The following is a 27,065-nucleotide window of genomic DNA, read 5'->3' as shown; positions in this document are numbered from 1 at the left end:
TCATACAGTTCCTTTTCTCTATTTTCCTTCCAGTTTGTCAACATCTTTTTGGTCCTAAATTGTCCAGAACTGTACACAATATTCTAGATACAGCATCATCAGAACTGCAGATAAAAATATCCCTTCCCAACTCATGTGATTTAATGACATTTTGTATACAGGTCAAGATAGAAGAAGCATTTTTCCCCCTGCCAAACTGTATTGAAAAACCTTATTTCCAATTTCTTGTTGATTGTCAACTGTATTTTCAGAGATGCTCAACCTTCTATTGAAGTAAAGGGGACCACCCTGAACTTTAGAAAACCAGACCATAGGTCTCTTGGAGCATGACTGCTTTCCACATGATTTATTTCCCTCTCATCGAATATCTGTGCTTCGTTTTATGTTTCCTATTTAGAGGGCTGGGCCAATATTGTAAAAAAATTGAGACCATCCATGCAACTAAAACTTGCAAATTTACTTTGATGGTTTTATGTTCAGTTTTTTTTCTTTCCATTAATATTTGTATGAACAAAGCTGCAGAAAGAGATCCATGGATATTTGAATACATATGTATTTACATGAGTATTTGCAGTGGAAGAGTTTGCACAGCCATCTTGAAAGAACTTTGTGGGTTTGGAAAAATGGGAATGGGAGGAGGGAGGTTTCAACAGAGGACAAGGAGGAGGAACAAAAACATATAAATATAAAATGAACAGCAGTCTTGAGGATGTGTGGGAATTGTTGAGGGCTGTGACAATTGTGTTCCTGCAGCCCTTCTGGGATAGAGAGATATGTAATCATCACATTGTTGCCTGGAGTACATCCTGGCATTGTTATGGAATGATTGCCTCATAACTGATATTCTTTGGTACCACTTGTGAAGGAGGCATTTAAAGGGATGTGCTGCACTGTGTCCGAAGCGGTCACTGCTCTAGTCACAAAGGGCTAGACAAGCTCCTTGCAATGGCATATTGTGGAGGGAAAACAAGCAACAGCAGCATCAGAGTAGAAAGTATGTGAGAAACCACATCAAAGGAATGTGGTGGAAGAAGCTATACATGCTGTGCTTAATGCCAGCATATGCTGTGTAACAGCACTCACTTGGCTATCATGCTCATTGGAAGGCAGTGGGAACTTCAATGAAGTCCTGAGGCTACTGTCAGTGCAAGACCAAGCTCCAAAAGAGGTTCAGTGTCTGCAGCAGAAGCAGTAGGATGTTGACATACAGGAAGGTACTGAAGAGGCCTTTCCTCGGAGGATGGTGATAAGGGACATATAACTCTGTCCTGAACTTGCTGCTAAGGAGCTCCCCTTGTTATGCACGCTGGACCATATACCAGGACTGATTTAGCACTGTCATTGAAAAGGGATAATTTTATTTATTTAGTACTGTTAGCTTTCCATTTTTATTCAGTAGGATCCTTTAAAAAAATTAAATTATTTTGCAAGATATTGTTTAAATAGTTATAGCTCTACTTTAATATTAGTAGTTGTAGTTTAATGCTTTCCAGGAACTATTACACATCATTACACATTATTTGAAACGATCCTTTCATGTGACCCATCTGCTGCAAACAAGATTTTCCCTCCTTTTTTCTTTTAAATATCAAAGGAATCTTTTTTATTTGGTTAAAGAATATAAAGAGTGTCAGACAGAGTGAGCAATGGTGTTTGCAGTATTTCATTTTCCAGGAGCTTGTGAGTTTTTTCTTACAACATTTGAGAGAGTGTGACTTTTCCAGGAATTGTTTTCAAGAAGTTAAAGAAATATGATTCCTAGAATCTTTTGTATTTCTCCAGTCATTTAACTAATAAAAACATTATATGTGTGATAAACATTTTTAAAGTCTGCTAAACAACCTGTAAGTCAAATAAATCTTGTTTCTATTGGAGATATATGTCTATTTCTTTCCTTCAGTCAGGAGGAACCCTAGTTTTTTTAAATCTAAGATCTACATACATAGCTAAGTATAATGATCTTCTGTATGGAAAAGATTTAACATTGCCTAGAATTCCTTAAACTTATTTATCTCCTGCTCACTCTCAAGTTCCCTCCTCTATCCCACCTTCCTGGGAGATTCAAAACCCCAATCAGCCCATCATCCTGTTTATAAAGATTTGGTCATCCAATCAGGGAATAGAAACAACACTTTGTGAATTAGTGACAAAAATAACCTTTTATTCTTTTAGTCTTGCAGAACTAACATAGTTAAGAGAGACTGAGCTGGAGTCTATTCCTTCTTGTATATAAAAAATAGACTTAGGCTCTGAACCTGCAAACATTTACACCTGTATTTAACTTTATAGATGTTAATAGTTTCATTGAAGTCTATGCATAAAGTTAAACATATATGTGTTTGCAGCATCAAGGCCTTGTTTACTAATTTTCAATTGCAAGATTGAACATTAACACCAGTGCATCCTTATTAAAGGCCCTAGAGTTTCACAGGTGTAACTGAGGCCAGAATTTAATCTGTAAAACCTTCATTATTGATGAAAAGGTGTTATCCTAGCCACTCTTAACTTTCACATCCCAAGAGTTTGTGAGGATGGTAGTTAGAAAAATGTTCCTTATAAACTGCCTACATTGATATTGAACAACTAGGAGATAATAAATAAGGAACCTGGGATGCTATGCTTATAGTCACATCTCAAGGTAGAGTTACATTTTAACTCTTTCCAAGTTTTTCCTGCTACTATCAAGACCCATACTATTGCTGATAAAGATGGGTTTGGCAAGTCTGGAAATCACTAAGGGGTGGCCTGTTGTTTTTGAAAATTATGCACTCTGGAGCTTTTCCTATTTTCATTGATACCTTAAATATATTAATATGCCTCTGACCTGCAGTAAATACCTTTGGAGCACATGAGATCTGAAAATAGCTGCTGGCCCATCATGTTATCTAGATACACCTAATGAGATCCTGCACCATGGATTTTGTGAAATATAGAGACAGCTTTTAAAAAGAGTTTTTAATGCTCTACTCTTAGGCAAACAAAGACTTCAGGGGGGCTACTCACTTGAGTAAAGATATGCATGTGCCTAAGTGTTATCAGAATCACCTAATTAGCTGAAGGCTTAATTTTGAACTTAGAACCAGTTGAAAGCATAAAATTAGAAGCTGGACTGAGGCTCTTTTAAACTTTTGGTCTATAACAGAGTAAAAACAACCCTTGGATCAAAGTATATGGCGGGTTTGATAAAAATGCTTTTGCAAAAGCTTCTATTTTAAAATATGGATTGCTGTTTGCACAAAGTACCATGTTACATTTCTGATTTTTTCTTACAAAATAAATATACCAACGTAATCATTTTTATCAATAATGTTCTTGGGTGCTTCAGACTGATGTATCATGTGTTTGAATTGCATAATGAGATTCTAGTCATTACATAATTACACAGGAGTTTGTTTTGTTTCTTTCTGCTTCTATTTCTATCTGTTGTCTCTTCTCTCATAGTAGGATTGTAAACTCTTTGGGGCAGGGACCATCTTTTTTTCTGTGTTTGTGCAGCACGGAGCACAATGAGTTTCTAGGTCCAGATCCACAATTTCTTGGGCACCTGAATCCACTGACTCCAGGTAACAAGTTCCCATTTGTGGATCACTAATCAGAAAGAGGCACATTCCTACAGACTGGACATATGTGCCTATCTCTGAGAAAGGGGCAGAGTCTAGCACAGGGGTTCTCAAACTGGGGGTCACGAGGTTACTACATGGGGGATCAGGAGCTGTCAGCCTCCACCCCAAACTCTGCTTTGCCTCCAGCATTTATAATGGTGTTAAATATATACAAAAATGTTTTTAATTTATAAAGGGGGTCGCACTCAGAGGCTTGCTGTGTGAAAGGGATCACCAGTACAAAAGTTTGAGAACCCCTGGTCTAGCACACACACCATTATTCAACATCTCCTTTCAGCTAATTTAGGTGGCTCCCCATATAGCATGCTGGCTTTTGTAGATCATGTCTAAGGAACCTATGTCTCCCCATTTATAGGATAGGGAGCACCTAACAGGCTTTGCAGATCACAGTGTTGCTCCTGTGATTTTTCTAGGCACCCGATGCTCAACTTTCCAATACCTAGTTACCTTTGTAGATCCTACCCTGGGTCCATGACTGAGGTTCAAAGCCATATCACAAAACAAACTAGTAGTAATAATGATGAGAAGACAGCACAGAAAAGTAACTGAAAGAAGTCTCCATTATGCTTCTTTTAGATGAGTAATCAAATTATATATCAAAATAGTACTTGAAAAAGTAATCCTCTATTGCAAACAATTACTTAAAAAAATCTGATTACATTAATATCCCTAGTAAGGGTGTTACTTAATTTAACTTTCTAGAATCCTCCCAAAATGTTGGGTTCTGTTAGGTGTTTGGGTGGAGTTCAGACCAATAAGAAAACTTATTTTTTCTGAGTTGTTCTGATCATCTATGTAGATGTTTTATTCCTATTGTTAAAATGTGCAGGAGAAATTAAACATCAGCAATTTCTCTGTAACTGATAATATTTCAATAGGAAGAGTTAAATGGCTGTTTCAGTGTAATTAAATGTATAATCAGAAAAAATATCTAATTATATATATTTTTAAATTATGCTAGTAGAAAATGAAATAAAAAGGAGAAATCCTTAGTTTAATTATGGGTCAGCTAAAAAGCGCTAGCTGAAATGACTTTTGTTTTAATGAATTGTAAAGGCTCCAATCCTGTAAACTCTGGGGCGCCCCTGCTGCAATTGCTAGCATGAGGGAAGACTATGTACCCACATGGAGTCCCAATGAAGTTAGCAGAGCTCTGTGTGGATTCAATACAGCAGTATGCCCACATGTTGTCACTTGCTGGATTAGGACCTTATGCATATGCTTAACTTTACACACTTGAGTCATCCCATTGAGCTCAAATGGGGGAGATGGTCTTATAGAATAGCCATGGCTGGATTATAAATTATTATTATTATGGGCATTATGCAAACACAGAAAAGAGACAATCCCAGCCTTGGGGGGTTTACAATCTAAAAGACACAACAGGCAAATTAGTATTTGAAGAATTGACACCACATTTTTAGTTAAATTTGTTATTGTTGGTTTTTTTTCATCTCCAATTTACATGCCAAAACCCACACAGGAAAATATTTCAAAAATAGCTAGAATACCACTATGACTTCTAAGCAATATTTTGGATATCTTGTTATTACATACACCTCTACCTCAATATAATGCTGTCTTTGGGAGCCAAAAAATCTTACCGCGTTATAGGTGAGACTGTGTTATATTGAACTTGATTTGATCGGCCGGAGTGCACAGCCCTGCCCCCCCGGAGTGCTGCTTTACCGCATTATATCCGAAATTGTGTTATATCGGGTGGTGTTATAACAGGGTAGAGGTGTACTTTGATGTGAATCAAACTCATGGTACCTAAATTTTGTAGAAAGGCAATATTTTGAGAGTGCAACATATCACAGAACAAAATGGTGAATCTTTTTGCATGAAACCTTGGTTAAAATATGTTGCCTCTTTTACACAGTGTATGATAGTAGTTAAGAAATGTTAACACTAATAATATAATAAATCCAGTTTATATAAGACCTCTATCCTGTACGGGACTATATAAATCATTTTAACCCAATGTTCTTATATCAAAACAGTATTCAAAAGCAATATTGTGTTATGACTTTATTCAATGATATATAATAAAACATTGTTAAATGAACATTTTTCTTAAAGATGTCCTAGGCCCAGGTCTGTGTATTTTCTGACATTACTCAGACTGCTCAAACCCAGATAAGAAAGTGTTTGACAAAAAAACTTAAGTTTTCCTGCATGTATATGATTTTTGTGGTGCTATTTCCTACTCTCTGCTGTGGACCACAGTTAATTGTCAGAATTTGCCTTTTACTTTGTGTGATAATTCAGTGCTTGTGAAAGGGGCTAGTCTATTTGACCTAAGTAGTAGTAGGAGCAGCCCTCAAAGAGGGGAGGGATCACATAGAGTTGTAGTTAGTCTTCTGTGGCCATAAGGAAGGAAAGAAGGATTTCCCCTACATCAATACAGTAGTGTGTGCTATCTTGTGCTACAAAACACTGCTATGGGAAAAAAAAATTAAATGCTTGACTTTCCTATATACAAATGTTATTCATTTACAAATCCATCTCTAATCTTTTCAGAAGTATTAAGATAAATAATCTTTAGCTCTGATATAACGCTCTTTTGTTTGTAGGTCTCAAAGTGCTTTACAAAGGAAGGTATCCTTACCCCCATTTTACAGGTGGGAAACTGAGGCATGTGATTTATTTTCCCCAAATAGTGAAATAATATTACCTTGCTTTTTTATATAACATCGTTCATTGGTCGCTCTCAAAGTGCTTCAGAATCTTTACATGTATTTCTCCTCACAACTCTCCTGTGAGGTAGGGAAGTGCTATTATATCCATTTTTACTGATGAGAAACTGAGGCACACAGAGCCTAAGTGACTTGCCCAAGATCATACAGGAAATCTGTGGAAGAGCAGAGAATTGAACCCGTGTCTCCCAACTTCTAGGCCAGTGCCCAAACCAAGGAAGAGAGTGCAGGTCTAATGGCATAGTTACTGGACTTCACTGCCTCCCATTTAAGAGGCCTGTTTTGTACAGAACATGCTACATTTTGGGTTGAGATACCAAAAATTAAGTGATTTTACAAGATTTATTCCTGCAGTCTACTTTTCTTTCTTTCTTTCTTTCTTGTTACTCTGAAGTGTGCTACCTATTTAAGCCCAAATACTCCCCCATTGACACAGTAGGATCATGTGGTTCCACTGCCTGTATAGTGAGAGGACACAAAAGGCCAGATTTTTGAAGAGTCGAGGTGGGTGAGGTGAGATCTTCTACTAGAACAACTTCAGTTGGTGGAAGAGACAAGCTTTTGAGCTTACACAGAGCCCTTCTTCAGGTTTGGGAAAAGTAATCAGAGTATCATATCTACATACAAGCATAATGGGTTAACACAAGTTGCTGGTGACCAGTTACAGTGCAGCAGGCAATTAACACCTTTGCAGTAGTAGAACAAAGGAAAGTTACAATTTGTTGTAATGAGCCATAAAACCAGTGTCTCTGTTGAGTCCATGATTTTTCGTGTCTAGCCAGGGGCGGCTCCAGGCCCCAGCACACCAAGCGCATGCTTGGGGCGGCAAGCCGTGGGGGGCGCTCTGCCGGCGCCGCGAGGGTGGCAGGCAGGCTGCCCTCGGCGGCGTGCCTGAGGAGGGTCCACTGGTCCTGCAGCTTCGGTGGACCTCCCGCAGGCCTGTGGGAGGTCCGCCGAAGCCACGGGACCAGCGGACCCTCCGCAGGCAAGCTGCGGAAGGCAGCCTGCCTGTCGTGCTTGGGGCGGCAGAATTCCTAGAGCCGCCTCTGTGTCTGGCAGAGTTATCCATTGAAATTCCCAGGATTACTTTTGAAGGTGTTGTGTAAGTTTCCTTTGAAGACAAGGAATGAGAGGTCAGATTTGGATGATCAGTTTTTAAAATGTGTTTGCCCATGGGTGAAAAGGTGTTTTTGTCTTTTATAATTATTCTGTGTGAGTTTGTAGAGAGCGAAGTGATTGTCTGGTTTTACTCACATAGTTGTTGGATTATTTGATGCACTGGATGAGGTACAGCATGTGTTGTGATAGGCATGTGTAGGACCCATGGATCTTGAAAGTGGGTTAAGGGGAGTGTTGTAGCAGTGGAGATAATGTCTACAGGTTTTGCATCTGTTGTTGTGGCAGGATCTGCTGCTGCTTTGAGTTTGCGTGTTCTGGTCTGTGTTCTGGTCTGTGGGGAGATGCAGTCTCCATCTAGTATGGGTTGTAACTCCTTAATGATCTGTGGGGTTCCATTGCTGAAATTGATCATGGTGTCCAGGAAGCTGATGTTGGTGCAGGAATATTCTAAAGATGGATGGATGGATGATGGTGGTTAAAGTTGTGGTGGAAATCTCTGAGGGAGTTTAGGTTTTGTGCCCAGAGGATGATAATATCATTAATGTATCTCAGGTATATCATTGGTATATCAGATTTTTGAAGGTATGTAAGCACCTCAAGATACAGATAGGTGCCTATTGGGATTTTCAAAAGTGACTAGATGCCTAATTCCAATCGAAACTATTCTAGTTCTTTTGCTAAGATATCAACTATTCTGAGACTTCATTTGATGATATGGTAACAGACACCATATGGAAATCTAAGACAAACAGATTTTGCTTGCCCCTCCAGAATTCCCCAGCACCCAGCAAAGTTACTTAAATGGGGGTCTGTAGGAAGGACTTGTAGCTTAATGCCATCTTTCATGCCATTGTTCCACATATGGAACTCCCATGGCTGTCAAAGGGAGTTTTGAGATGGATTGATGACAGGAAAAAACTGTTATATTTACAGGTTTATTATTTTATTTACTAATTATTCACTTCACTGCATTTCATAATCTCATTTGATTTTTGTGCACAGTAAATGTATTTTTAAAGAAGTCTATTGTGTTAACCTTTATTAATATAATATCTAGCACTTAACATAATAAAAAAGATTAGAGTTACACTGAGGTAATATGCACCACAATAGGGCATTTTACAGAGGTAATGAGACAGAGAGAGGTAGAATGATTTACCTGAAGTCCTGGAGCGAGTCAGTGTCAGAGCTGGGATTAAGATACACGGTTTCCCGGTGCCCATTCCCACACTCAGACCATTTGATAATGCTACTTCATGTTCTCTCTTACTACTATTTATATACATTTGCTATAACAACTATGTTAAAGAGAAAATTACCTGAAACATAAAATAATATGTAATTATTTTTGTGCTCTGCTATCTATAAACTGAAAGATTTTTTTCTCTCAGTAGATAAGCACATATATGCATTAGTGTATTGCACATAACGTGAAAGATTCTGTCCTTTAAAGTTATGTTTTACTCAGAAAAATGAACATGATTTGCAACAAATAACTTTTTCTAATACAGTTTAATAATTCTATGTTTCAGAGTAGAAGATGGCTTGTGACTTATGTTGTAGAGAAGAATGACTGAAATGACTATTTGGAATTATTCTGGAATTAGGCTAGAATGAGGTCTCCTCTGCCAATCTAAGGTAATATTGCGGAAAGGCAAGAAATTCAAAGTGATATATGTCCAGCTGACTGTGTGTTGACATTGTGAGGCCGAGCAAAAGTTCCATATGCCTGAAGCCAAAAGAGCCAGGAACCTGGGTAAACCTGGGATGTCATAACTCTGTGAGACATGGGAAACACAAACCCCTTTCTAAAAAGTATTTAGTCAATGGGAGCAGAAGAAATATTAAAACCTTCTGTATGTCATCAGATGATGTACAGAATTTACTGACAATTAAAGTCAAAAGTTCTGTTACAACAAGCTAGCATCTTGAAGTTGCAGTGCTAAGGAGTTATTTACCAATCAACCTATTATAGAATGTGAAATACAATCACATGCTAGTTTTCAGTTCATTTGTAGAGAAAAACTTTCCAACATCACAAATACCATTTTAAAAAAACCCCACAGTCAGTTTTAAATGAAAAAGTGGACAATTAATCATAGATGTTCCGATCCTGCAAGGGGCTGAGTGCCCCTTATCCTGGTGTAAATCAGGCCTATGGAGTTAGGTTGGTATAAAATGAGAGCAGAATGAGGCTCAGCTAGTAAAGTAACAGGATTTGGCATATAATATGCATCAAAACTAGTGTGATTTATTTAAAAAATATATTTTTGTTCTTTAAGTTATATCTGTACAGAAGCAGAAAATACATTGAAGTTTGAGGTATACCTTGTTCTGTCTGACTCTCTTTCCTTGAGGTTATATAAATTATCTACTCCTTCTTCATTTCAGATATCAGTCTGGGCTCTAAAAGATATTAATTATTATATAATCACTTTAACTAATTGTTTCTCCCCTTTGAGTATTTAAAAACTTGGTTGTGTTGACAATATAAAGGATAATGAATGGTTGTTAAGTTGCCAGCAGTTCAAAATAAAGTACTCAGTCTCTGCTAATAATTTTGGTGAGATAAAGTCAATATGATTTTACTGATATTATGCATTATGCTTTTGTCATCTTATTAAAAAAAAGCCTTCACTGTAATAACTAAATTAATAATTTTATTATTTATAAAACACCCCCACCAAAGAGCTCAAATTGCTATACAATAATACATTTTAAACATTCTAAAACATATTACAGACAATACTGCAAATCCTTAATGTTCAGAAATACTATTTACTTCAGCAGGTTTGACTTGTTCTATAAACATAGGGCTAGCAAAACTGGGTCCTTAGTAATACAAAGCACACAATACAAAAAATGCAATAGGCATGAAAATAGGAACAGTCAGATGGATTTTCAGAAATGGTTTGAATGAGAGAGTTTCCCACAACTTTATCAGGCAGTTTAGATATCTAACACAAATCCATGTATATGCAAGTTAATTTAAAGTTAATGAATGTCCTGTACACTAGAACTCACCAGTAAGATTTATAGGTGTATTATCCTCTCTTAAAGACAAATGCTGCACACATGTGCACACAGTGTCCTTTTGTGGAAGTTGGGTGCTTTTAACTGAGACAGATTTTGGCCCAATCCAAGTATGGAATGCTCATTAATGTTATTAGGAATTAGGCATATGTTGAAAAGGGAAAAATATTATCTAATTTTTAGTGGGCTCTAATTTTAGAATCCACTTAAATGTTTAGATTGTTTTGAAGTACTTCTTTAATGTTATATTATTCTGTGATACCAATACCCTGCCCATCTATTACTATCAGAGCACTTCACTTAAACAATATTTTACTAATTTAGAATACAAAAAGATGCTTACTCTCTTTAATACTTGTAATCGTAGCACTAGTCTTATTCTTTGCAGTTTTTAATGAGATCTTAAATTGATTTTGATGCTATTATTCACCTTAGTCTTTTGTTCATTATGCATAACTCAGGTGCTGATGATTTATGCTACAGCCTGAAACAATGGAGGCTGTTGTTTAGCTAGAACACTGTAAAGGAAAGTATCCTGTAAAGTTTAGTTTCTTGGAGGCTTTAAATCATGTCTTGAAGACTGACGTCCTTTATTAAAGTCCAGAACATGTACAGCAATGGAAAGTTCCCTACATTGCTCCACCACTGCTCCTCAGGATGGTTTTGAAGGAATGTTGTCTCCATACCCATTCAGTCCTTAGTCTTTTTGCTGACACTGCCAATGGTGATTTGTGTTATCATGTGGACATCTGTCCACTAGGAATTACACTCAGACCACCACCATGTTTTATACTAGGATCATGAGAATCTGTGTGCAAGCTGTTTGGATTTTTTTTCATAATTTAATTTTAGGCAGTTTTGTGTTTGAAAAATGTCATTTTTTTCATGAAATTTTGTGAAAGGGGTGTTTTCACATCTAAAATATAAAGATGTGTAAACTTTGCTTTATTTTTTAATTGTCGGTGCAGCTTTGATTGAAAATGGGCCTAAATTTCACCTAAAATGTTGCCCATATTTGAGAAAATTTAACTTTTTTCAAAATTGAATGACCTAATTCCCAGGGGTATTATGAGGATTAACGAATTAATCGACAAAATCCTGTTTGCCATATTCCTATAAGTATTCCGCTTGTGTCAAATTCTGCTCTCGGTTACAGTGGTGGGGCTACTCACATGAGTAAGGCAAGCTGGATTTGATTCAGCGTTTGTACAGGTTTTTGAAGAAATTTGAAAACACTAGCGATATAAGCGGGACAAAGGCTTTTGGGTGTGATTCTGTAAGATACTCATGTGCCTGAGTCCCATTTTTAGGCATCAATGAGATCCACAAAACTCTGGCTTGGCTGCCACCTAATCCTGTGAGCATCTAACCTCACTTGGCACTTAAGTTTTTACAGAAAAAGCTCCTGAGGAACCTATGTTTCTGCCTCTGAGAAAGTGTACTGCATCCTATTAGTGAATTGGGGAAGACAGGCATTCAGCCACCTAAGTAGTGTCTGGGGACCCGATATGGTAGGTGAGCTTGGAGTCCACCTATTGGATTGAGCCCCTCACACAAAACAGCTGCGGGAGGGGGAGGCGGAGCTCTCTTATAATCTTTAGTGTAGTGGTTAGGGCACTTACCTGAGAGGTGGCAGATCCCTGTTCAAATCCCCTCTCTCCTTCCTGAGGAGGGGATACTTGAACTGGGAATCTCCCACCTCCTCGGTGAGTACCTGTCATGTTCTGGGATGCAATCCAGACCAGTGAGGATCTGTGTCACCACCTGCCCTGTAACCCTGAGTGCCTTCAATGCTCTGCTGCTGTGGCTCACAGCTTGGATGCTGACAGCCCACAGACAAGCATGCCCTGAGTGTCTGTGTGACAAGCAGCACTGAACCAGCAACTCTGATTCCAGCAGCCTGCTTGTTACATCACAGACATGCTCTGGTATATGCCAGCATTGGTTATACTTGGCAATCAGCACCCCAGACGTGCCATTTTTCTGAGTTGCCGGGGTTGCTTGACTGCCACTCTACCTCTTCCTTCAAACCCCATCCCTACCCACCTCTTCACACCCTGTTCCATCCCCTCCCCTGAGTGTGCCCTGCTCTCACCCTTTCCCTTCCTCCATAGTGCCTCCTGCATGCCATTCAATAGCTGATCATTGGCAGGTGGGGAGGAGTAGGAACTGATCAAAGGGGCTGCCGATGGATGCTGAGCACCCACTATTTTTTTTCCATGTGTGCTCCAGCCCTGGAGCACCCACAAAGTCATCACCTATGCCAGTCCTGAATTGCTCGGCAATGTCCAGCCCTCTCCTGGACCATTCAGAGGAATAATTAAGTTTGTTTTCTCCTCTAAAGAGACAAAATGCTCAGTTTATCACTTTGACTGGTGTTAACAATATCACTTTAATTCAAACACATGACCGGGTTGGTTTATATTAAAAGTAAAACAATTTATTAACAAAAGGATTTAGGATTTTAAGTGAGTTCAAGTATAAAAGATAGTGTTAGAAATGGTTACAAGCAAATAAAAGTGAAAAAAACTTTCTAATGGCTAAGACTTTACCTTAAACAAAGTCTTGTTGTGTTGTTTCTTTACCAATCTATCTTCCAGCAAGATGGCTGACCAACCCTCTGGTCAGGATCTTCCACAAAGTCTGATGTGCTTGGTTCTGTTGTCGTCTTTATTTGGGGTTCCTTGACACTTGATTTTATAGTCCAATTAACCTTTGAAATGGATTCTTCTGATGCTTAACCCCCCCAAAGTAAAATTCCTTCAAGCTGTGAGGAAGGAGACATGGAGTTTGCTGGTGAAGGAGTTTCTATGCCGATTTTTCCCCATACTGGTGTTTGCTAAAATGCAAATAAATTTATCTGTTCCTGCAATTGCCTACCCTTGCTGTGATGCTGATTGGTCATCTCCTCCCCTTGTTAGCTTGATGGTTTTTATGTAAAAGCATTCCCACTGTCTCTTAATGTGTCTTGGAAGTACCATCAAGGTGGCAGAACCACATTCCTTTGTCTAGATGGGGTAACTTCAGTCCTGTCTGGCAGACACTTGAACAAGATCATTCCCAATATGCTTATAATTTTGAATTTGAAATTTGAATTTGAATTTGTCTTCTTTACATGCACCTTACATTAATAACATTAATGATCAGTATGTTATTAGCTTTCTATTGATATCTTACATTCCTTTGTCTAGATGGGGTAACTTCAGTCCTGTCTGGCAGACACTTGAACAAGATCATTCCCAATATGCTTATAATTTTGAATTTGTCTTCTTTACATGCACCTTACATTAATAACATTAATGATCAGTATGTTATTAGCTTTCTATTGATATCTTACATGACACTTAGACACAGGTTATGACATTACTGAGTTGGGGTACGCTGAACTAATCAGATCAGCTGAAACTCACTACCAGACACCAGTGAGCCCCTTGCCTTCTTGTACTGGGATGTTATTAGGGTCAGACTACCCTATTACCTAAGCTAAAGTTTATAATGAAAGACCTCTTCCTTTTCTGCCTACTCCCAGCTCTTTTGTTTCAGGCCTTGCATCAACTTAGGCAGCGGAATGCCCCCAGTTTGTGTATCACTAAGCAGAGACAGGCACCTCTCTGGGCTTTGGCACCTATCTACAAAAGAGAGGCAGTGCTTAGAACAGATCCCTCTCACTGGCATCTTCCAGTGGCTAGCTTAGGTAGCTCCCTGCCTAGCATGCTGGCTTTTGTGGATAGTAGCTCAAGGTGCCTAATTCTCCATTCATTGTATAGGAGCCTAAGTGCCTAACTCACGGTTTGTGGATTGCAGTGTTGTTCCTGTGATTTTCTAGGCACCTAAAAGGCACTCAGTATCATAATGCTTAAGTCACTTAGTGGATCCCACCCTTTATACTTCCCATAGGTGCTGAGTTTCTATCTGCCAGGGGTGCTCCCCCTGGCTCTGCCCAGACCCTGTCCCCACTCCACCCCTTCCCTAATGCCCACCCTGCCCCGCCTCTTCCTGGTCCCACCCCACCCAGTTCCGCCCCTCCCCCGAGTGCACTGCACTCTTGCTCCTCTGCCCTCCCCACCACACACCTCCAGATCCTGCAAAACAGCTGATCTGTGGCAGACAGTAGGAGCTGGGAGAGCGGAGGAGGCGCTGATTGGCAGCGCCCACCAGCGGGCAGGAGGCACTGGTGTGAGGGAGAGGTGTTGATGGGGGGCTGCTGATGGGTGCTAAGCACCCACCATTTTTTTTACCGTGGGTGCTCCAGCCCCAGAGCACCTACAGAGTTGGCGCCTATGGTACACTTCCCTCCTCACATCTGCACTTGCACACGAGGGTCATTTACAATCTGTCTCTTACTGTATTCTCAATGTGTTACACCTGTTAACATTAATGAGAATAACTGTGTAAACCCCTGTTCATGGTAATGAAGCTATTTGTGATTGAAATTAAATTTGCCAGTTGAATTCCTTTCCTTGGGATTCTTTTTATTTGGTTATTGAATGATGTGTCCCTCTCAGATTCATAGCCGCCTCTGCTAGTCAAAGGTCTATCCAGTTGTCTCTCATTAAGATACCTCTTCTTTTTTTATGTCCCACCCTTCCCACTGAGACCACACTACTGGCCTCTGGCTCCCATCTTTTCCTCACTCCTTTCAAAACCTTGTTATGAGGCCCAGCTGTATTGTTAGTCCCAGAGGATCAAGCTCAATGAAACTATCTAGTCACCGCCCAGAGGTAACCTTTTGGTACACAGCCTATCCCTAGGTTGAAAAAGGACAATTACTATGAGGTTATTGACAATTACTATGAGGATGACCTAGCATCCTGGCTGTCAGACCACCAAATCAACAGTTACTTTCCCCTTTTTCTTGATCCTTTTTTCTGGAACTGAAGGCAGGCAAATAATTCTCTCTGTAGAAATTATAAGTCGTCCAAACAAAGTGGTACAATTCCATCCAGACTATATAAAGCAGAAGAGGTATTTCTTTTAAGGTACATCACAGAAATATGTACAGAAAATATAAGTGATTATTTGTTTAAACACAGAGAATGATGGCTAAGGAAAGCTTAATACATACTAGTGAAATTCTTAAAAACAGCTTAATTACAATGAATGAGTCTAAAATTTTACCAAGTTTCTGTCAGGCTCCTTTCATATCTCCATAGTGTTGCAAACCACACTCTTTACTTGAGAATGAATTCTCTACCAAGATTGACCTTTCTGAGTTTTATTCCCCTCTACTAAAATGAACAACTCTGCTGAACATCTATTGAACTTAGATGTTCAGATATTACACTGAGGTATTTGGGATGGATGTATTTTAACGGCTCTACCCACTGGATTCCCAAAAGCTGCTGTTGAAGGTATCTGTATTCAATAATTTTCTGTGAATATCTGACAGCAATGGGAGGTCTTCAAGACAACATCTAGAAAGGCTGGTCAAGATTAGGTTTTGGTCTCCTTGACTCAAATGTTCTATCTATTTTCTTAATGTTTTCTTATGTCCCTCAGAACTTTTAAACTAACATTCAGAGTAATTTGTGGGTTACTGAGTTTGTCAGGCATTAACTATAGAAGAAATGGGCCTGTATCACATAGTTTATATGTAGACCCAAATTTTCTTGATGTTCAGACTTGAAGTTTTCAGTCATGTTTGTATGACATAGGGATGCTACAGCTGTGAATTTAAGATCCAAAGCTGAACATCCTTTGGGAGGAGTCTGGAACTAGGATTTTGGTTTCGGCCCATCTTTGAAATATAGAGCAGGGTAAAAACCATTCCAATAATACAAACACAGAATCAAAATCGTGAGAATGAAATAGGAAAGTTTTATAAAAAAGATATACCACTACGCAGGTACTGAGTGATGGGCAAACCTCATGGGTTTTGGAGGTTTCAAAGGCAGATAAGGCATATAACCATGCAAAAGTTTGTTTGCTGATTTCAATAGTAGAGTTAATAAAAATAATAATAAAATGATTACAATCACCAGTACTAAAATATTTAAAATCTTCAATTCCAGTCAGCTTATAGCTCATTTTTTAAAACGATGTGTGCAATTATGCAGTGTTGGTCACAGGATATTAGAGAGATAAGGTAGGTGAGGTAATATCTTTTATTGGACCAACTTACATTGGTGAGAGAGACAAGCTTTTGAGCTTACACAGAGTTCTTCTTCAGGTCAAGAAGTTGGTCCAATAAAATATATTACCTCACCTATCTTATCTATCTAATATGTGCAATTATGCACACAAAAATGTATGCAAAATTGCATGCCTGATCTGTACTTGCCGTTACCATAATTAAAAGTGAAAATCAGTTATTTGGCATGTAAATGTGTAATTTAATTGACCATTTGTATGCACAGAAACTTTATTGTGTATATAATCATGGTATTGGCATATGCAGTTTATGAGCCAGATTATGCCTGACTGCTCCAAGGTGTGCAAAGGGAGAGCACAAGAAGCCTTCTCTCTACTTTTGTGCCCTAGCACATCAGCCTGGCACAGTTATGGTCCTTGCAGCCCCCCTGAGTGCACGAACTATTCCTTAGAACCTCTGAAGACTTCTGAAGGTACAAGATCCCTGAAAGCATATAGGAGGCAGAAGGGGCATAGTTTTGCCCTGATCTCTGCACTGGTCAGCGGAGCTGGCTGGCCACACAATAGGGAGTATATTGTTAAACTTTGTGAAGCTTCATCTTTTAATATTTAAAATAATTTGCATGTTTGAAAATAGCTTGCATACAACTACACATTTCAGTTTACTCTTTGTTGAGGATTTAGTGCTGGTGAAATTATTGGTTTCAGAGCTGCAGTGTATGAAGGAGGCCAAGATTTCCATACACGCTGCACTATCAGCATACCTTAACTTTGATCTCTGTGGGAATTTCTATGGAGATAAAATGGGTATGTAATTCTCCATGGCCCATGCAGTTCTTGACCTATCTTCTGAATCTGCCAATTAGCGCAAAGTATGGTGGTGAATTTGTGACATAGGATCTGGAATTGAGACCCACTAAACTCATATCATATAAGGCTACCAAGCATGCATAGGTTGAGAACAACTTGTAATCCCTACTAAGGTAGGCTGGAGGCCTACAGATCTCTAATGTTATACCTTCAAAAATAGGTGTTGCTTTCTTCAAATAAGAGCATTAAACTGAGTTGTGACCTCGTTGGCGCTTACATAAGCAGGGTCTTCCTTTCACTGAATACACAGACAAACCTACCACATGCACTGTTCTCAGGCTTCTTCAAGCATACTCTACAATTGTGTCGCCCCCATCTGCAATTAAATATTCTTGCTCTTAAAGAGAGAGCTCCTATTACCCAAAATGCAGACAACCAATACAACGAATGTGAGTATAAATCCAAAATCACTTCTATGTGGAGTGTTTTGCAATCTAAAAACATTTCAATAATTATAATTATTCAAGGGCCCTAACATTAATTTAGGAGGAGCTCCCATCTCACTCGCTTTACATCTAGCTAGCTAGCTATTATATAGCAGAGAGAGGACCCCCTCCTAAGTTAGTGGCAGGACCCTGAAATAATTGCAATTGTTGCAATTTTATGGAAAATAAAACATACGACAAATTACAGTAAAAGAAGAATGTAAAAGGTCAAGCTCTTGAAAATTTGGAAATGCAAGAATTAAGGTTACCTGTACAACTTACTTTGGCCTCTTTGTATGCATTAGGGTCAGGGCTGGCTCTAGGCACCAGCAAACCAAGCACCTGCTTGGGGCGGCACATTTTCAGGGGCAGCATTCCGGCCATCCTTTTTTTTTTGCTTTGGGCAGCAAAAGCCTAAGGCCGGCCCTGGCAGCAGCAGTGCGTTGTGTGTGGGGGAGGAGGGGCGCCCTGGGGCCGCTGTGGTTTGTGCCACAGGGGAGCAGCGCCCGCACCTTGTGGCTGGGCCGGGCCGGGCAGGCTCCGAGTGGGGGACAGTCACTGGGGGCCGCCCCGCGGGCCACACGAAGCTGCCTGCAGGTGCTGCAGGGTGACCGCCCCCCAGCGCCGCAGTCAGGGCTGGGTGAAGCGGCCCGAGCCGCCCAGGGACTGCGACAGGGCGGCCAGAAGCAGCAGCAGCAGCGGGGCCATAGAGGGCGGGGCGCTGCCAGGCGGGGCCTGTGTCCCGCTCTCCGGGGCTCTGCTCCCTCTGAGGCTACCATGCCCTGGCTCCTCAGCCCCCTGCTGGCTCTGCCCTCCCAAGTCCCATCCGGTCCTGGAGGTGGGAGCCCTGACTGGAGGGATTCTGGGCTGAGGCACGGCCCAGGAGCCCCGCTGCTTACCCCAACCCAGCCAGCACCAGACTGGCTGGAGACGAGGAGTGAGCAGGAGGGGTCAGCACTGGTTGAGGGCAGCCCAGGGCTGGGGTGGCGGGGGGTGCAGGTGGGAGGGAAAGAGAGAGCCCAGGGCTAGGGTAGCAGGGGGTGTGGGTGGGGGAGGGCATTGGTGTGGGGGGGAGTGAGAGCCCAGGGCTGGGGTTGGGGACAGCCAAACATTTTTTTGCTTGGGGCGGCAAAAACCTAGAGCTGGCCCTGATTAGGGTACAGTCTTTAATTATATGATCACATATTATTTTTTTCTCACATGTGGGATCAGCATAGTTTGAACATAGGACCTTCAAAAATACAGCAAAGCCTCTTTTACTGGATCGAAAGGAGTAACTAATAGCAGAGGTAGGGTGTTTTCCCCTATGTGGATGAACTCCCAAAGAGAGACATGACACATAGTTTGTCAATATGTTATACATCTTTGTGAAACAGCAGTGAAAGGTTGGATATCAGGGTTACGGGTTCTGTTCCTAGTAGTGGGAGTAAAGTTTAGTCTGGAAGTTCGGGCAGCAGTTACAGACAGGCTAGTGAAGAACGTAACCAGTTTGAAAGGCAGTGTATCTGAGTAGATGAGATCAGGGATAACCTCCGATTGACTTTATTTGCAAAATAAAAAGTGGCCTGCTTCCTGAGATCTTGGCAAGGAAGAGTTGTGAACTGAACAGAAATACAGAACTAGTTAGAAGAAATTAGACCAGTTCCTGTGGACCAACTAAGTGCATCTTCCTTGCTTAATGGTATAATGGTGGAGCATCACTCAAAAATGTTTGACATTTTACCTGAGATGTGGGCAGGCACCATAGAGTTGAATGTCATATTGGGGAATTGGGGAAAGATTCTTCCTCACTTTTCTGAAGTTTATCTTGTGCCTGTACAGCTCTCCTCAGATCCCAGTACAGGCCAGTACCTCTGGGACACAACTGATCATTATGCACATAATTGTGTGCACAGTTTTGAGATTCAAGCCCTTCCTGGTTTAACTTTCTAAACTCAAAATTAAATACACCAAACCAAAAAAGTGATGATAATAGGGAAATTATGTATTAAACAAAATCTATACCTTGAACAATTCCATACCATGTTTTATTAGCTTGAGGCAATTTAATCATGCTTTTATTGCACTTCCAAAAATAACCCCCAGGGTTTTTATAAGTCAACACTGTTAAACTTTTATTGGGCCAAATTTTGCCCTTGGATGCTGACAAGACTCCCATTAGCCTCAATGGAAGTGCTGCGTGTAGAAGAGACGGCAGAATATAGCCCCTATTGTTTGTTTAGGTCAGCCAAAATATCCCTTGACTTTAGTGAGAGGTTTGCCTGAGTGAGGGCTGCAAAATTGGGCCCTATAACTGCAGCTACTGTTCTAAATGTTAGCTTAGAGTTTGTGCTAAAATATTTTTATTATAAATCTTTTGTTTGTGATATTTTATATTTTAGTTTTGCTTATGTATCTTGTTCAAGGCACTTTATAAACATAAATACTAATGATTTAGGAAGTAATTTATTGGTGCATGCCATATATGAATCTACCTGGTGTCTACAGTAACACAGCACAATCCTTATTACTGACAACTCAACCCTCTCCAATATGAACTTCCGAAGAATGAGAACGAGTTGGTAGTTTAAAGTCCAACTTTGCAGCCGGACCTATATTTGGTCTCTGCTTGTGCATATACATAGAGATGCCAGTGTTTTGCAGATGCAAACACCAGCCGCTGTAATAAAAAAAAACCTAGTACCTGCTTGCACATAAACAGCATAATTTGCACCCACAAAACAGATTTGTTTCAATGCATTTTGTGAGGAATACTAATAGTTGTGCATATTTTAGAAATATTGAAACAGACATTCAGGTAATTGCACTAATAAAGTGTGGAAGCATATGTGTCTGTATGGACTTTTGCACATGCATAAATAGAGGTTGGATGTTGACAATTTAAACTTAAATGTCACCAAATAAAATAGGATGAAATAACCTGCAGCCTCAGAGCTGCACAAGCCAAAGGTATTGGCTTCACTATAGGCCAATCAATTCAATAATAAGGTTGACCTGACCTGAAAGCCAAAAACAAATAAACAAACCCAGCTCCTTGTTTTCAAATTGCTGAGTTGCTTAGAAGAAGACCATGCTCACACAGAGGACACTCAGTTCTCCGGACTAGTCCTTGCAGTAGAGCTTGGTGAATACTGCACATCATTTTCTGAGAATGTTTGTTCACATTTTTAAACTACTGACTTTAATTGTGTTTGCCCCTCTTTTATGTTTGCTTGCTGTGAATGTTCTAGTGGACAAGTTTACTGGCAGGAATGGTCATTAAAACAGCAAATTTTAAGCAAATATTACAGAATATTCATGGAGAGAGAATTTCCAATTCCTACTCATCAGTATTTGCACCAAGAGCCTGATTTGAAGAGTTATGTTAAGCCAATCAGAGAACAGAAACATACCATGTTACCTATGTGCCCAATCAAATCAGGTTAAACTTTGAATAAGATCACTAATAAAGCTATAGACAGAGAATTATGTGAAGAAATTATTCAGCAAATAATTGTGAATAACAAATATATTTTTAAAAAGTCACAATCAGTTTGAAGACAATTGAACCAAAAGTGAACAGAAAGAGGTGAAATAAATCAAATTACTAATTATAAAATATTTACCCAATTCTACCTCCCCACACTGGGCACAGCAGGCTTCATGACTTACTCCAGCCGACTCAGCTATAAAACCCTGAAACAGAGGATGACACAGCTTTGGGTGCTCCCTTGAATCACTATTACCATTATTTATTGATTATATGTATTGCAATAGGAGGATCTCATTGTGCTGGACACTGTAAGCAGAGCTAACATTTCCTGTACATGAGAGATGCCCAAGAAAATAGTTTGCTACAGCTGAGATACCCACACCTAAATATGCTGGGACCGAGGCAGAGTGTATGAGTAGATTAATCTTTGGGTTTCTGTCCCATTTCTACATATCTCTCTCTTATCTTCAAAACAAAAACTGTCAGCTAGGAAAAGCCTGAAGACTCATGGCCACAAATTCTTTCAAACACTTCCTTAACTGACTGATCTTTCATCCGGGGAATAACTCATTGTGGAAACCCACCCACCCAGTGTAATTCCCAAGAGCTTGTTTACCCTAAAGTTACAGACTGGTCCTGGGTGCAGGATGTCTGTGAAAGGCCCCAGGCAGCATTCAGTAGGCATTACAAAAGTTGTACTTCCATCATGGAATAGGAGCTGACCTCAAAGTCCTGGAGCCTGAGTCCCTACTCTGTTTCACCAGCTTGATACTGGTGTAACTCCATGGAATTACACTGGTAGAAAACTCATCAAACTGAGCTGAGTCCCAGCCCAGTGGGGTGTACAAGGCCCGCAGAGTGAGTTTTAGGTTCAATTAGGCACTCTAGAATGGTTCTTTGCAAATTTCCAAGACAGGTCATAATGATGAATAATTGCAATGTTATAACCTTTAAAATTAAATATCTGGGTCAGATCCCAAGTGGTGTAAATTAGCATAGTGATATTGAAATCATAGCTTTACCAATTTTCACCAACTGAGGTTCTGGCCCATGTATATTTAACTGTAAGGTGCCCAACAGGAAATTTAGCACTTATCATAATTAAATCATTACAGGCCAGGCTCTGGCCTCAGTTGCACTCTTATAATATACTTGCATGTACACTGATCCATTGATTTACTTCAGAGTAAAAAAAAAAAACATTTAACTGAGAGCAGAATCTGACCTTGAAACGCAATCCTGATAATCTGATCCTACATTCCTTATCATGCAAAGCATCTTGTTACATCTGTCTTTGGGCTTACCCATGCCTGTGTCTTGCGAAGTGTGGACATAAGTGCTGGAACTAGGAGTGCTGAGGGTGTTGCCGCATCCCCCGGCTTGAAGTGGTTTCCATTATATACAGGGCTTACAGTTAGGTTCAATGGCTCTCAGAACCACCACTCTACAAATTGTTCCAGCACCCCTGAGTGTGGAAGCACAGCCACGTGGTTAGCACAAGGAGGCATTCTGGGTGCACAGAAGCAGAACATGCTTACTTCATGAGGTGCTGATTATTCCACCTACCTCACGTAGCCAGGGGCAGCTCTAGCTTTTTTGCCACCCCAAGCACAGTAGGCAGGCTGCCTTCGGTGGCTTGCTTGCAGGAAGTCCCCGGTACCATGGATTCGGCAGCTTGCCTGCAGGAGGTCCGCTGGTCCCACAGCTTCAGTGTACCCGCTGCTGAATTGCTGCCCAATTCAGGGGACCGGCTGACCTCTTGCAGGCAAGCTGCCGAAGGCTGCCTGACTGCTGCCCTCACAGGGACCGGCAGGGGGTCCCCCACAGCTTGCCACCCCAGGCACGCTCTTGGAGCGCTGGTGCCTGGAGCCACCGCTGCATGTAGCTGGGCAGTCCCACTAGCCAGTACATGAGAAGGTGGAGCCATGCCTCTTTTCCCCCTCCTCACTCTCTTTGGAGTGTGGTATGCTCCTGGCAGGGAGCAGCAGTCTTTGGACTCTCCTGACTGAAGGGTCTTCAAATCTGCTTGTTTTTTATGTGGGCTACACAAGGTGTGGGAGAGACTCCTTGTGCCAGGTTTTTCAAACTCTTTAAGTCCCACACACAGCCTAGGACTTTGATTGTAAGCTCCTTAGGGCAGAGATATTGGGTCAGATTTCAGTTGGTGTAAACTGATTTAGCTTCATCATTGACTTCATTTTGATTTACCATTAGCCAAAAATCTGGGCCATCATCTTTTATTTATCTTTCTATCACCCAGGCAAAGTAGGATTATAATTATTTTATTATTATTTATTATACATGCCTTTAGGATTGAATCTCTAAATATTATTAATAACTGGTATATATTATTGGGATAGAGAATAAGATTCCAGTCCTACAATTGATTGCACATCATGGGGCTGGTGCACTCGCACAAAGCTCATTGAAGGGGCAGCATTTGGCTTGTGTGCTATCAGTTGCAGAACTGGAGCCTAAATGTGCATATTCTTACATTGTGAACTCTTTGGGGCGGGGACTGTAACTTCCTGTTTATGTGAACAGTGCCTAGCACATCATGGGTGCTACTAGGATATAAGGATTAAATAATAACATCATACACCTCACATATGCTTTTGCATAATCAAATGTTGTGAAACATGGTAAAATTCACCAGTGCAAGAAACATTTGAGATAATTGAAGATTAAAATTAATAACCACAATAGCACAGACAATAAATTGTTGCATTAGACAATATAAAATGAATGTAACTCTCTTGGAGCCAAATACTCATGGTAGCACCCAGTCCAAACTGCTGAATAAGCAGTTGCATGGCAGTAATCATAGAGGGGGAGGGATTTTACCATTCTACAGCTTAGAGGGCTGTGGATCAGCTTTCTGAGGCAAATCAAATCAATGAATTGTAACCAATTCCTCTGCCAGGGACCTTCTGAAGCCATTGAGGTGGGGGCAGGATTGGTCTCTTTATGAACAACATGAAAGAGATTCTACTTTCAGAAACAGCTTGCTTTTTTGTGTTTGTGTTTTACCATAGCAGAATAGCATTAGTGCCACTAAAAAGTCTTCCTGTTCAAAAAGGAGTTTAATTAGACTATAGTTGATTAATCTAATGCCTTCACAGATTGTATTAAATCAAAGAAAAGGGGCTGATCCTGCAATATGAGGAGCCCTTCTTTAAATAATTCCACTGAAGTGGAGGGTGCCAGGCACCTTTCAGGATCAAGGGACCTGACTTGACATTCCCCGTGCAGTCTAATCATCCTCTGAACACAAAGGGGAAAAAAATTATGGTAAAAAGTTGTGTATGTTTCTACACTATGGGCCCAATCATGCTCACATTGAAGTCAATTGGAGTTTTGTCATTGTCTTTAATGGAAGCTGGATCAGCATTATCACTTTCAGTTGGATACTTTGTTAATGGAGAAATTCAGGACCTGATTTGGGAAATCTTACTCATGCAAATAATCATTCCTCTTGTGAGTAGATCCGCAGAAATCTATGAGTAAGTTTTGAAGAATTAGCCCCAAAATTTCCATAAAATTAAAAAGTACTGGGTACGCTACAACATGGAACAACCTGAAATTTACAGTACACTTACAGAGTCAAATCCCTTTGTTTTAAGATCATGGGAAAGAGACAACCCTTGAACTTAAAGGTTAGCTGTCCACAGTGAATTGCATATACAGAATATGAAATACATTTTATAAGGCCACTTTATCCAAATCCTTATGGATAGATGAACAGTAGACACGCCCACTTGTCATAAATGCATTATTACTGCTTACCTATCACTAGTATATATGTTTAAACTAACTGGAATAGGAAGATTTTTGTAGGGGCTTTAACCAATAGCATTCACTTTTAAAAATAATTGTAAATCTATTATTATTTTACAAGCAGAAAGAATGCCTCTGGTTTAACTAATAAATCATGTTGATAAATGAAATGCTAATATCAGTAGGTGAACAAATCCCTCTCTGCATGTAGGTTTTGCTTTGTCACTGTACTGTATTCCATATCAGTAGAACAAAGGCTATATTCATAATGAGTTCATGCAAATTAAGTAAAATCTGCAAAAGTATAGTGGGGGAGGGGAAGATGTAAAATATGGCAGTCAATGTAATGACCAAGGAGTAGAGAATTTAAATGTTTAATGCCTGCGCATTCAGGCTCATTTTTCTGTCATCTCTTTGAATGGGCAGACTGAGATTCTTGAAAGGCCAGAATGAAAACATCTTCCTTTTGGGCCAAAAGTAGTATTAATAATATTTAACAGAATGCATATTGAAGAATGGCCATATATACCTTCACTGCCACAAATATTTATTTATTTTTAAATAAAAGAAGCATTGTTATAATTAGCAGCTGGGAAAAAAAGCCCTGCTACTTGTGTTTTCAAAGAGCTTTCCTTTTTTTTTTTTTTTTTTTTTCCCTGCTGCACTGCTTGCATGCCAGCTTCCCATCTCTCAGCCATGATGGAAGCTTAGAGTACAATAGAAACACAGAACAATATGAATTACAAATACATGTATATCTTACTGCATGACCTTTTTATGGACTCGTAAATGAACATCTTCTAAAAATATTCTCCACTGTAAATTACTTTAGTACTGATGACAGTGCCTTGCAAAGATACTTTACAAAACAAACAAACAAATGCACAAAGCCACTAGACAGTCATGTTAAACTGAATGGTTTCGTTCCTGTCTGTGAATTAACTTTTTTTTTAAAAAAAGGATGTGTATTTCATTTAATAATATATACTGCATAGCATGTGTTTTAATTGCCCATCCTCGTAGCTTGAGTATTTTATATATAATGAATTTGTGAATAGATACAAATTAGAATAAAAAGGAATACAAAAATAATGTACGTACTGGTACATGCTAAGTATACCTTCTAGTATTTTTTATATTACTGTAATCTGGTTAAACTAATATCTATCCCTAAAAAGCAGTTAATTAACTTTTAAGTGTGAATCTCTGGAAAAAGCACAATGTATGTGGAATCTATATTAATATCAGTTTTTTTTATTTTAGGGCCTCGTTCCACAAACACACGTGGGAGAAACTTTACTTATATGAATAGTTCACTTGAGATCAACTGGGACTAGTCACGTGAGTAAAGTTACTCATATGTAAGCATTTGCAGGATCAGGCCCATATTCTATAAATATTTAGAAAATAGATCATTGATAAAATGTATCACTCCCTTATGATAAAACAAGGAAGTTCCTTCAGAAATATCCATGTGGTACTTCTAAAATGTACTATTGAAAGGCTTTCTTACATTTAAATTTAGCGGAATATGAATGGTTTCTTTTGAACTGTTTAAGACCTTTCTTTAGTTGATATCACATGAAAAACTAAAATGAATAACCTTTTCTTCAGCTTGTTAACTCTTTTGTGAAATATCTTAATGTTGTCAGTGTGAGAGTACTGAGCTTAATCAGCAAAATTGACAGGGATTTATGAACTTTTTCTTTCCAAATGCACTTACATATACACAAGCATATATATGTACATAAATTCACTTTATTACAGCCATTTTACACAAACTGAACCTTAAGTAGTTGAAGACTAAAAAACCAATCAAAATATTCTTCATTTATCCATAAGTCCACACACCTCTTAAAATTGTTTCTTTAAAAAACCGCTAAATTATGGAAATGCAGACTACATTACAGAATATTTGCCAGTTATATCTTGATTCTTATTTGAAATTCCCACAAGA

At 39.6% G+C, this 27,065-nt stretch overlaps 1 long non-coding RNA gene across 1 annotated transcript; it reads left to right on the top strand.

Moving 5' to 3' along the window:
* Positions 1-2,511: 2,511 nt before the first annotated feature.
* On the top strand, positions 2,512-26,450 carry LOC123372357. The gene is made up of 3 exons (XR_006580236.1): positions 2,512-2,638; positions 8,974-9,079; positions 26,372-26,450. It is a non-coding gene; the product is annotated as an uncharacterized LOC123372357 (long non-coding RNA).
* The last annotated feature ends 615 nt before the right edge of the window (positions 26,451-27,065 follow it).

This window comes from Mauremys mutica, chromosome 6 (assembly GCF_020497125.1).
Source record: "Mauremys mutica isolate MM-2020 ecotype Southern chromosome 6, ASM2049712v1, whole genome shotgun sequence".
Classification (NCBI taxonomy): Eukaryota; Metazoa; Chordata; order Testudines; family Geoemydidae; genus Mauremys; species Mauremys mutica.
This window is presented reverse-complemented; position numbering and strand designations above follow the sequence as displayed.